The sequence below is a fragment of the Hypanus sabinus genome, chromosome 4, assembly GCF_030144855.1.
Source record: "Hypanus sabinus isolate sHypSab1 chromosome 4, sHypSab1.hap1, whole genome shotgun sequence".
Lineage (NCBI taxonomy): Eukaryota > Metazoa > Chordata > Chondrichthyes > Myliobatiformes > Dasyatidae > Hypanus > Hypanus sabinus.
In genome coordinates this window covers 83,582,220-83,594,764 of record NC_082709.1, presented here as the reverse complement: position 1 = coordinate 83,594,764, position 12,545 = coordinate 83,582,220, and the positions used below count along the sequence as shown (strand labels likewise).

Below are 12,545 nucleotides of genomic sequence, written 5' to 3'. Positions count from 1 at the left end.
AGAGCTGCCTCACTTGGAAGGACAGTCTGGGACCCGGAATGGTAGTGATAGAGGAGATGTAGGGGCAGGTGTAGCACTTGTTCTGCTTGCAAGGATAAATGCCAGGAGGGAGATCAGTGAGGAGGGAGGAATGTGCTTCTGAGGGTAAGTGCCAGGAGGATCAACACCTTATATTCCATCTGGGTAGACTTCCGGTAATCCCCCCCTCCCACTTTCACCATGCCCTATTCCCTTTTCCCTCTCTCATGTTATCTGCTTGCCTACCGATTGTCTCCCACCACCCCCTTTCAGTTCTTCCATGGCCTTCTGTCCATGGTCCCTCCAGCATTTTGAGTGGGAATAAGGAGCAGCCTTGAGATCTGTAGATTCCACCCTTCCATTAATGTAACAGCACCTTAATGAACAAAGCAGATCCTGGCCTTAAACCCACAGCAGAAGAATGGGAACAACAAAATCAGAATCAGATTTATTAAAACAGACGGTGATGTAAAATTCCTTCTTTTGTGGCAGCATCGCAGTGCAAAGACATAAAATTGCTATAAATTATTACAGTAAGTACACAGTGGAAAGTAAAAAGAGTAACAAGGAGTGTTCATGGTTCATGGACCATTCAAAAATCTGATGGTGGATGGGAAGAAGTTGTTCTTAAAATGTGCGTGTGTGTCTTAAGGCTCCTGTGCCTCCTCGCCGAATGTAGTAATGAGAAGAGGGCGTGTCCTGGATGGTGAGAGTCCTTAATGATGTAGTTAATGCTGTCCTTCTGGGGCAGTGGCTTTTGAAGATGTCTTCAGTGGTGGGGAGGGTTGTGCTAGTGATGGATCTGTGTGAGCCTACAACCACCTGCAACTGTTGTGTATTTAATGTTTCAGTAATATTATAAGTATATTGTTTAAGTATTTTTGTTGTTTACATAATTCATTACAGGTCATATGTAAAAGTACTTGAATGGCATACGTTATTATGTCACCATGTCATTTGTGCACACCTCACTAAAGTAAAGAACAAAGTTTATTTCTGGGCTCCCCATGCTGTTCCTTCAATTAGTTTTGGAGTTAGAAAACATAACAGTGGCATTGAGAAAGTTTAAGTGAGCCCAGGATGACTACCTCCCTCTGAAGCACAGCAAGATGTCTGAATTTTGAAAAAGGGCAGAAAATGGATGAAATTCATAAATGAAATTTGTAAACTGTGAGTACTGGATGATAATAATCATAATGTCTTTAAAAAAAAGCAGAAATGGCTGGCTACATCGAAAGACAGATGCATTTGATTACACAACAGATAACTGGGAGATGTATACTGAGTGAATTGAGCAGTATTTTGAAGAAAATGAAGTAGCCAGGATCTGTGGTGAGTTTAAGGTCAGTAGTGAAAGTAAATCAATAATTTCTGCCCAGGATAACAACACTTAGTCAATGACAAGGAACCACAGATAGTTGCGCAACAGTTTCTGTCATTCCAGAAAATGACTAGAATAGAATATATTACATCTGTACTGCTCACTGGATGTTTTTTTTTGTTTTTCACACAATTCTCTGTAAACTTTAGAATCTATTATGTGTGACGATACCAGGAGATCAGCAGTTTCTAAGATACTCAGATCACCCCGTCTGGCACCAACAATTATTCCATGGTCAAAATCACTCAGATCACATTTCTTCCCAATTTTGATGTTTGGTCCGAACAACAACTGAACCTCTTGACTATTTCTGAATGCCTTTATGCATTGAGTTGCTGCCACATGAGTGTCTGATTAGATGTCTGCATTAATGAGCAGGTGTACAGGTGTACCTAATAAAGTGGCCACTGGGTGTATTTATCTAATAGCATTGAAACATACTGTGAAAAGCATTGTTTGCATCAACAACCAATGCACCCAAGGATGCGCTGGGGCAGCCTGTACGTGTCGCTGCACAGTCCCGTGACAACATAGCATGCCCACAGTGTTCAGCAGAAAAACACAGGACACAGTAAGCTGCCATGCACAGTCCTTCAACGCTGGAACAGACCCTTCTCGGCCTTCAGTCTCCAGTGGACAAGAACTCGCTTACACTGGGCCTTTGACTTCCTAAGCAGACTCGAGCTCCGCCATCAGGCCTTGACATCTGATCGACCCTCGGCCTTCGACTGTCAGTGTCGGCCTTGGACTCACCAGTAACCATGAATGAGGACCCTGAATACTGGTGTCCTCGAGCTCTGGACTCACTGATGACGGGACCCCGAACTCTAGGCCTCAGTCTCCGGTCTCGCGTCTGATACTGGCTACATTGACCACCACAGCAGCTCGCTGGAGTCCTCTGTCCTGGGCCAGTCCCTCTTCCTGATGTCATCTAGGTGGAGATCCTTCCTTCCTCTCCCAGGGATGAAGTCTTTGCAGCTTCTGGCAGTGTTTCTGTAGCTCTGGGTTCTTTTTACGGGATAGTGTTTCCCCGTCCATTTCCCACACTCTGTACACCCTAACCGAGAAACTTAGTCCCATTTTCATTTGAACCTTCCGTCCAAGCTAACACCTTTATCCCCACTATCTAGACTTCATTCTGGAGTGCGATGGAAAGCGTCCTATGCAGGTGCATAATGGGTTGTCCGGCAGCCGCTCTGCCCGTGACCACAGAAGCAGAGAGTTGTGGTCACAGCTCAGCGCATCATGGAGATCAGCCTCTCCTCCATGGGCTCCGTCTACACAGTCTCTCCAGGGAAGGAAATTAAGAGGTGACTCGGTAAAAGTGTACAAGAGTGGACGATCAGATACTTTTCCCTGTCCCTTCCTTTCCAGTCGTGATGAAGGGTTTCAGCCCGAAACATTGACTGTTCAGTCATCTTAGTGGACGCTGCCTGACTTGCTGAGTTCCTCCAGCATTTTATGCGTTGCTCAGAGATTTCCAGCGTCTGCAGAATCTCTTGCGCTTATAGTGACTGTTCACCAGTTATGCACTTTCTCTGTAGTCTTGACACATCATTCTGCCTCCTGTTACTGTTCTACCTCGATGCCCCGTGTGATGATTTGATTTGCATGAGCAGTGTGCGAGACAAACTTTTCACGGCATAACAGAATTGCGATTTCAGATAGGAGAGTGGCGGAGGCTGTTAGATAGCCGCATGAACGTGCAGGGAATGGAGATCAGGAGGCAGAGGGGATGAGTTTAATTTTAATGCATGGTAATTCCTACGCCGTGCAGTTCTGGTGGAGCAGGACAAAGTGCTCGCAAACTCGCAGGTGTCAAATATCACCATCCCTCCAGGGTCCCGGAGCAGAGCGGAGGGTGGGGGTGGTGGAAGGATGAAGGGGATGGACTTTGGGGAGATTTTAGGAAGGTCCTGGAATCACGTGTCCTTCGCATTTTTTCCCCCTCCGCTATTCGACCGCTCCGCCTGGTCTTTGTTTGCTCGGGTTATCCGCGGGAGTGTGTGCAGCGTGCGAGGGAGAAGCCCGCATCGCGTCTCCGGGACCCCGCTCCGACCACGCCGGTGAGTGCTCACACTCCGGAGGGGGACGGCCGGCAAGCAAGCTGAGTCTAAACTGGCCACTGCAAACTTTCCGGAGGGGTGCGGGAGGGGGGAGCAGGGAGAGAGGAAGGGAGGGAGAGGAGGAGAACGAAGGGAGAAAGAGCGGGGAAAGGATGAGGGAGAGCGAGGGTGAAAGGGAAGGGAAGGAGGAGGAAACTTCTAGTGAAGTTTTAACTTGATTTCGTGTCCCCTTTTTGTTTTGCCGTTTGTGATCCATCCCTCCCTCCCTTCCGTTCCTTCGGGCACGGAGTAGCCCACTGCCTCCTCTCCAGCCCAGACGGTGGGGAGCCTCCAGGCTCGGGTTACCTGCTTGAGGCTGTAGGGAGGGGGAGGAGGAGGAGGGAGAGAGCGGGGAGGAAAGGGGGTCCTGGCTTATTTTATCTCTCCGTTGGGAGAGTGTCTGGGATGCGTTGGGAAGGGGTGAGGAACCCAGACTGGTTGTGACTCACACCCCGTTCCTCCTGCCAGACTGTCGGACTACTTGCCCCATCATTCAGGTCTTTGTTCTCGGCTCCCGACGCGGGATGATCAGTGTGTATGAGGAGCGGAGTGACTCCCCACCCACCTGAGTCTGGTTCCAATTTACCCTTTTCACACACCCCTCCGCACACGTTTCTACACCCCACCCTGTCCTCCCCCACACCTGCACCTCCCACACCCTTCCCTCACACTTATTGCTCTCCCCACCCCTTCTGTCTCACAACTTCCCCGCTACCTTTTGTTCTCCCCATTCCCCCGGCCTTTCCCTCATCTGTGTCCCACCGTGTCTACACAACACCTTCCCCACTCCCCTTACTCCCTTTCTCCCCATTACCCCTCACCACATCTCCCCACCCTTCTACCCCTCACCCTTCCCTTTTCTCTTCCCACTCCCTTCACTCACCCCCTTTCTCTCCCTGCCTCTTCTATCCCACATCTTCCCACCTCTTCTTCCCACTATATCACCACTCCCCACAGCCCTCCATCCCCATCTCTCTTCCCCCTTCAGCCTGTATCTACTTGCCCCCCCACCCCCTGTCCTCTCAAGACCAGTTGCTCCATAGACCCCCCCCCCCCCCCTTCCCCAGGTTCCTCCTTACAATGTTGTTTACCTGCACTGCACTCTCTCTGTAGCTGGTGCACTTTATTCTGCAGTATGTTACTGATTTACCTCAATGCACTGTGCAGTGATTTGATCTGCATGAACTGTAAGCAATGGCAAACTTTTCCCGGTGCGTAGTGATAAACCAAGCAGCAGAGCTCCATGGTGCCGGTGATCAGATCATCAATTCCCGCCACTGTCTGTAAGGAGTCTGCACCTTCTCCCTGTGGTCCGGTTACCTCCCACACTCCAAAGGGATAAGGGTTGGGGGTAGTGAGTTGTGGGCTGGTACTGACTCTTGCAGGCTGCCCTCAGCTCATCGTCACATTGTGCTGGTCGCTGACGCAGTGCGATGAGTTTCACCATTTTCAGTGTACCTGTGTGTAAAAAAACTGAAAGCTAAACCATCTCCTCTAACCGACCCAACAGCAGTGTCTGGAAGATGAGCAGAATCCTTAGCAATGCATTAAATCAACATTGCTAAAATAGTTTTGTTTCAATTATTTATTCATTAGATGTTGATATCACTGGTAAACCCAGCATTTATTACCATCTTCAACCCAGGGGTTGAGGGACAGAACGTGATTGAATAAGAGTAAAGACAACAGTTAGCTTTAACTGGCACATACACATCAAAACATATCGTGAAATGCCTTGTTTGTGTCAGATGATGTGCTGTGGGGCAGCTCGCAATGGCTTCTGGCACCAGCATAGCATGAGCACAGCTCACTGACCCGTACGTCTTTGGAATGTGGGAGGAAACTCACTCAGTTACACTGAGAACATACAAGCTCCTGATAGACAGTGGTGGGAATTGAACCCTGAAAGGGGGAAGATCAAACAATAAAATTTAAAGGATTAGATAGGATAGACAGTCAGAATCTTTTATCCGGGGTGGAAATGTCTAATACGAGATGACATACATTTAAGGTGGGGGAGGGAGTTAAAAGGAGATGTGCGGGGCAAGTCTTTTTACACACAAAGTGTTGGGTGCCTGGACTGTGCTGCCAGATATGATGGGGGGTGTTTGAGAACAGTTATGTAGGAAGTGGAGAGATAATGGATAACGTTTACTGAAGGTCTGCTCCACAAACCCAACATCACTGAGCTCAGGAGCTCCATCCAAGCTCTCACCCCTGGTATTCCTTTGCCAGGATTAGTGGCCAGTTTGGGATGTTGATTCTTGACATTGAGGTTCTTCATTAGTAAGGACGTCGTTGAAGGTAATGAGCAGATGGTAGGAGAATGGGGTTGAGAGGAATGATAAATCAGTCATAATGAAATGACGGGGCAGTCTTGATGGGCCCAACAGCCTAATTCTCCTGTCTTTCAGCAAAAGGGAGTTAGTTTAGTTTGCATCATGTTCGATGCAGATACCTTGGGGAGATGGGACTGTTCCTGGGCTATACTGTTGTATTTTCCATGTTCTGTAATGTTAGAAGATCCCAGTGTTCTATTTTGGTAGGTAAAAGGTGGTGAATGAGCTAAATGGGGAGGATCATTGGAATAACAAACAATTCTTTGCCTGGTGTGAGAGCAGAAATATGAGACATGAACAAGACTCCGTCAACTCCTGCAGAATAGAAGCTATGCTGTGAATGGACGTTTCAGATGTCCTGGAATGGAAAACCTCATCCTGAGAGCAGAAGTTCTTTAAATTCTTTGAAGTTCCCTGTTCCCGGAGCCAGACGGATACACGCCGGGTTACAGTGGGAAGAGATTGGTTTGTCCTTGGCGATGATCTTTGTGTCCTCACTGGCCACAGGAGTAGTACCAGAAGATGGATGGTGTCAAATCTTATTCCTTTACTCAAGAAAGGCAGTAGGAATAATTTTGGGAATTATAGACCAGTGAGTCTTACTTCAGTGGTAGCAAAATTATTGGAGAAGGTTTTTACAGACAGGATCGTTGAGCATTTGGAGAAGCATAGACTGATTAGGGATTGTCAACCTGGCTGACAAGCCTGATAGAATTCTGTGAGGAAGTGACAAAACACATTGATGAAGGTAGTGCAGTGGATTTGGTGTATATGGATTTTTGTAAGGGGTTTGATAAGGTTCCCCATGGTTGGCTCATCCGGAAAGTCAGGTTCCATGGGATCCAGGAAACTCGGCTGTGTGGATTGAGAATTTGCTTGCCCACAGAACATGGTTGTAGATGGATCAAATTCCACCGGGAGGTCGGTGACCGGTGGTGTTCCGCAGGGATCTGTTCTGGGACCCCTGCTGTTTGTGATTTTGATAAATGGATGAGGAAGTGGAAGGGTGGGTTAGTAAGTTTGCAGATGACACAGAGGTTGGCAGTGTTGTAGATAGTGTAGAAGGTTACAACGGGACATTGACAGGTTGCAGAGCTGGACTGTGAGGTGGCAGACAGAGTTAACATGGAAACATGTGAAGTGATTCACTTGGGAAGGTCTAATTTAGGCAGAATATAGGGTTAACGGCAGGATTCTTTGCAGTATGGAGGAACAAAGGGATCCTGGGGTCCATGTCCATAGATCCCTCAAGGTGACTATGCAAGTTAACAGGGTGGTATGATGTGTCGGGGGATTGAGTTCAAGAGGCCCTGAGATCATTTGCAGCTCTATAAAACTGTTTAGACCACAGAATATTGTGTTCATTTCTGGTCAGCTCATTATAGGAAGCATGTGGGCATTAGAGAGAGTGCAGAGATTTACCAGGTTGCTGCCTGAGGAAGGGGTGAGTGAGCAAGGGCTTTGGAATGAAGGAGGATGACAGCCAATTGATAAGAGATGTATAAGATGATAAGAAGCATAGATAACGTGGACAGCCAGAGACTTTTCACAGGATGGAAATGACTAATATGAGGGGACATAATCTTAAGGTAATTGGAGGAGAGTATAGGGGGAGATTGCAATGGTAGCTTTTTTACACAGGGAGTGCTGCTAGTGGTGGTGATAGGACAGGTTTACGAGGGACTTTGTGGGAGGGAAGGGTTAGATTGAACTTGGTGTAGGTTACTATGTCGGCACAAAATTGTAGGCTGAAGGGTCTGTACATAGTTATACTGTTCTGTGCATAAGGACGAGAGGGCGCAGGTTTAAGGTAAGAAGGGAGAGATTTAATGGGAACCGAAGGGGCAAAGCTTTCACCCAGAGAGCAGTCAGCGGATGGATCGAGCTGCCGGGGAACTGGTTGAGGCAGGTACATGAATAACATTTGAACGCTATGATAGGGACAAAATGGGGTTCAGAGAGATGTGGGCAAATGGAATTGTCTCTTATGGAAATCTAAGCTTAGACAAAAGGTCTGTATTTGCTGTCGTGTTCTGTGTGGTTGAGAGGAAGGAACTTGGAGACGGTGGGAAGAGGTGTACTCTAAGAAACTGTAGGAGAGAATCATTTGGGGCGGAGCTTCATAGTAAGTTCAGTGTCTCCTGAGAGGGAGTCAGAGGGACCTCAACAAGGGCAAGAAATGTCAGGAATGGTTCCGGTGATTTTGAGAGCAGGGTGGAAGTTGGTGGCGAAGGTGATGAAGGCGGTCAAGGAACAACATTTGCAGCCTTTTGGGTCCCCATGAGATCTCTGGAACCTACTTCCTTAAGGGGGCAGCACAGGCTAGTGTAATGCCATTGCATTACTGGCAGCCCTGGTTCAATTCCTGCCTCTGGAAGGATGTATTCCCTGTGACTCTGTGGGTTTCCTCCTGCATTCCAAAGTATGCGTAACCAGGTTAATTGGTCACGTGGGCTCACTGGGCTGCGAGGGCCCGTCACATTGCTGTATCTAAATAAAGGAATAAAAATAACAGTCAAATCCTCATAAGCAAAAGGGTGGAAGTGGACAGAATATGAGAATGGAAGATTCCTTCAGCTCAGCCACAGTCGCGTTAAATTGTGCTACACAATCCAGGAGCCCCGTGGCCTTTTCTGGATTCATACCAAGTCCAGGTTTAATTGTCATTCAACTGTACACATGTATACAGCTGAACGAAGCGGCGTTCCTCCGGGGCCAAAGTGCAGAACAGTCACACACAGCACAATAGTCACGGTAGCCCATTAAATCACACAGTAATAATATTGGGACAAGTCTCTGAGTGGTGTGGCCTGAAGAGTGCTGATGCCTGGGTTGTTGCCCTGGAATTTCTGCTAGGGCAGGTATGTAGCAGCTCCTCATTTCGTGCTGGGTCGGCTTGCCTTCTAGGGAGCGAACACTGGAGAGCAGCACCGGCATGTGTGTGTCACGTGTAGAGATCGGGTAACAATGGTAGGTTTTGTTCCCCTTACAGCCATTAGTAAACCAGGTGGCTTTTTATGACAGCGAACAACATTGTAACTGTGATGACAGATTTATTCAATGAACTGTTTAATCAATAGTGCTGTGTTGGCGCCAGAATGTGTAGCAACACTTATTTATTTAAATGTAAAGAGCAGACCATCCCTTTTGAGCTGCACTGCCAGCAACCCCCGATTTAATTCACAATTAACCTGCTAACCGGAACACACACAAAATGCTGAAGGAACTCCGCAGGCCCGGCAGTATCTACGGTAAAGAGTACAGTTGACGTTTTGGCCTCGACCCTTCATCAGGACTCTTGTTTGTGATTGACCTACTGACCGGCGCATCTTTGGAATGAGGGAGTGCATTCCATGCAGAGGACATACAAACTCCTGGGATTGAACTCTGAACTCCGACGTCCTGAGCTGTAATAACGTCATGCTACGCTAGCATGGCACCCCAGCACATCCTTGAGTGTGTTGGTTGTTAACACAAGTGAAGTCTCTTTCACTGTTTCGATAAATAAATGAATCTGAATCTAGTCCCAATTGCCAATGATAGGCCCATATTCCTCTGCCCAAGTGTCTTTTCAATATTGTAACCGCTACTGACATGTCAGCCTAGCGGTTAGCACGATGTTATTACCACTTGGGGTTCTGGAGTTAATACTGGGGCTGTTCTGTAAGGTGTCTCTGCCCTCCAGTTTCCTCCCACAGTCCAAAGACAGATCGGTAGGTTAATTGGTCATTGTAAATTGTCCCGTGGTTAGGTTAGGGTTAATAGGGTTGGTTGGGGGTTGCGTGGCTCGAGAGCCGAAAAGATCTACTCCACTCTGTATTGCAAAGTAAGTGATTAATAAACAAATGTACCTGCCTTAACAACTTCCTCTGACGTTCCATACACTGACCACCCTCTGGATGGAATATTTGTGCCTCTAGTTCCTCTCTCCTTAAACCTGTGTCCTCTAGTTCTTGACTCCCCAACCCAGGGGAAAAAGACTTGATTGCATTCACCTTGTCTATATCCCTTGTGAATTTATACGCCTCTATACGGTCACCCCCCCAGTCTCCTACATTCCAAAGAAAAACGTCAGCCCCTCTCTATAACTCAGCCCATCGGGTCTTGGCAACAGTCTTGTGAATCTTCTTTGCACTCTTTCCAGCTTAATGACATCATTCCTACAACAGGGAAACCAAAACTGTACACAGTACTCCAGGTGTGACCTCACAAAAGTCACAACTACAACATAATCTCCCGACTCCTATACTCAGTGTCCTGACCGATGAATGTCTTCTCCACCACCTCATCCAACTGTGACGCTCTTCTAGATGAAAATTTTTTAAAAGTCTGCAGATGTTGGAAATGTGAAAATAAAGCATAAAATGCTGAGAACAGCTTTCTGAAATGTCTTCGTTAACTCCAGTCTGGGTATCTTACCGGCTTGTGTTCTTTCTGTAGCTGCGTGTGTTCAAGATTTCTAGCATCTGCAGAATCTCTATATCGATTTACAGAAACGCAGTATTTTTATTGTGCACTCAGTTATTTCATCTAGTTCTGTCTGAATGCACGCTGTAATGATTTGACAAGTTTCACCATTTCTCTGTACATGTGACAATTCCAGATCCAATTAGAATAGTGAAAGTGGTCATAGTATTGCTGACTGTAGTGATAAGGATTGTATTGGTGGGACATGCCCTCTTCTCATTACTACCATCAACACTCAAAGCTTTAAGAACAGCTTCTCTCCCTTCCCTTCTGCCATCAGATTTCTGAACAGCTCATGAACCCATGAACCTCATTATTCTGCTCTCTTTTTGCATTACTTATTTATTTTAGATTTATTGTGGCTTATCGTGAGTGGTGGGGTGGAGATACGTCTCTACCGAAGGAGGTGTAAGGCACTCGTTCCTTCCCTCCGCTAGCCTGCAGGTCACCCTCGGGCAAGGTGTAACACCTGCTTGGCCCTCCGGCCAGGGTCACGTGGCGCATGGGAGCAGGTGTGGATGGTCATATGAGCAGCTGGTGCATGTTACACGTCCTGTATATGTGACCACCGACACCAGGCAGACATCTCTGAAGAGTATTGATAATGGCTGGGGTCACCCATCTTGTAAAGACACTGCCCAGAGGAAGGTAGAAAAATTTGCCAACGGCAGTCATAGTCATGGAAAGACCATGATCACCCAAGTCATATGACACGGCTCATAATGAGCGAATAAATCGTATGTTTTTATGTATGCCTTGTACTGCTGCTACAGAACAAATTTCACAACATGTGTCAGTGATAATGAACTCAATTCTGATTGAGGTTCATGAACCGAACGATTGAAGAACGTGGATTGATTGATTAGTGTGCAGAATCCGGGAGAGTTATAGTGTCATAGAGCGCACAAACAGACCCTTCAGCCCATCCAGTCCATGCTGAACTATCTAGGAACGAAGCCTAAACCATACTGTTCTCATCCATGTACCTCTCCAACCTCTTAAACTGTTACAATTGAACCCACATTGACCACTTCCGCAGGAAGCTTGATCCACACTTGCACTACCCTCTGAGTGAAGGGGTTCCGCTTCAGGTTCCCCTTAAATAGGACTTAGAATATTATAGCACAGTACAAGCCCTTCAGCCCATAATCTTATGCTGACCTTTTAACCTACTCTAAAATCAGTCTAACCCTTCCTCCCTACATAGCTCTCCCAGTCAACTTGCATGTCAGCTTTGAAGGATCTATGGATAGACCCCAAGATTCCTCTGTTTCTAAACACTAAGAATTCTGCCATTAACCAAAGTGAATCACTTCACACTTTTCTGTGTTGAACTTCATCTGCCATTTCTCAGCCCAGCTCTGCATCCTGTCAATGTCCTGTTGTATCCTCCAGCCACCTTCTATACTGTCAAAGCTTCACCCCATCTTCATGTCATTGGCAAACTTACTACCCTCTCTTCCACTTCCTTATCCAAGATTTTTATAAATATCGCAAATAGCGGGGGTCCCAAAACAGACCCTTTGTTCATGCTTCACCTTTCACCCTAAATATGCCACCTTTCACCTTATTTATGACACCTTATTTATGTCACCTTTCACCTTATTTATGACCTTTCACCCTAAATATGTCACCTTTCACCTTATTTATGACAGACTCCTATTTATGTTTCACAAAGCCGGAAGGGAAAAAGCCTCCATGCGTTCACCCTATCTATACCCCTCAATTTCATATACCTGAGTTGATGGGAGAACAAGATAGGGTAAGATTAGAACTGGGTGGTAGGTGTTAGCTGAGGACTTGAGGGGTTGATGGGCCTGTTTCCCTACTGTTGGACTCTGGATGAGACACTGCTGTAAACTTTGTTCCTTACTGGAAACTCAGGCCCTAGATTTTAAACCTGTGTCCCCTGACCCTTGACCTATTCACTGAAAGGAAAAGCTTGCCTCTGTCTAGTCCTCAGTCCCGGCGCGTGGTTCCAGCAGCTTCCTTCATCCCACAGGTGACCGATTGACCCGCGGACTGCTTTTTTTTAAAGGTCTTTATTTTTCATATGTGCATTGAAACGGCACCTTTTGTGTCAACAATCAACACAGACGGAGGATGTGCTGGGGGCAGCCTGCATGTGTCAGCATGCTTCTGGCGCCAACATAACGCGTCCACAACTTACTGACCCTGATCTGTAGGTCCTTGGAGTGTGGGAGGAGATCAGAGCACCCGGGGGAAAGCCACAGG

The 12,545-nt window shown here is 47.0% G+C and overlaps 1 protein-coding gene across 1 annotated transcript in view; it reads left to right on the top strand.

Annotated features, from left to right (window-relative positions):
• The first annotated feature begins 468 nt into the window (after nucleotides 1-468).
• The window catches only part of LOC132392952 (gap junction gamma-1 protein-like), a 51,990-nt gene continuing 39,913 nt past the window's right edge, over nucleotides 469-12,545 (top strand). Inside the window, exon 1 of the mRNA XM_059967564.1 lies at nucleotides 469-3,465. The gene's annotated coding sequence lies outside the window, so the exon portion shown is untranslated. The remainder of the gene's footprint in view (nucleotides 3,466-12,545) is intronic.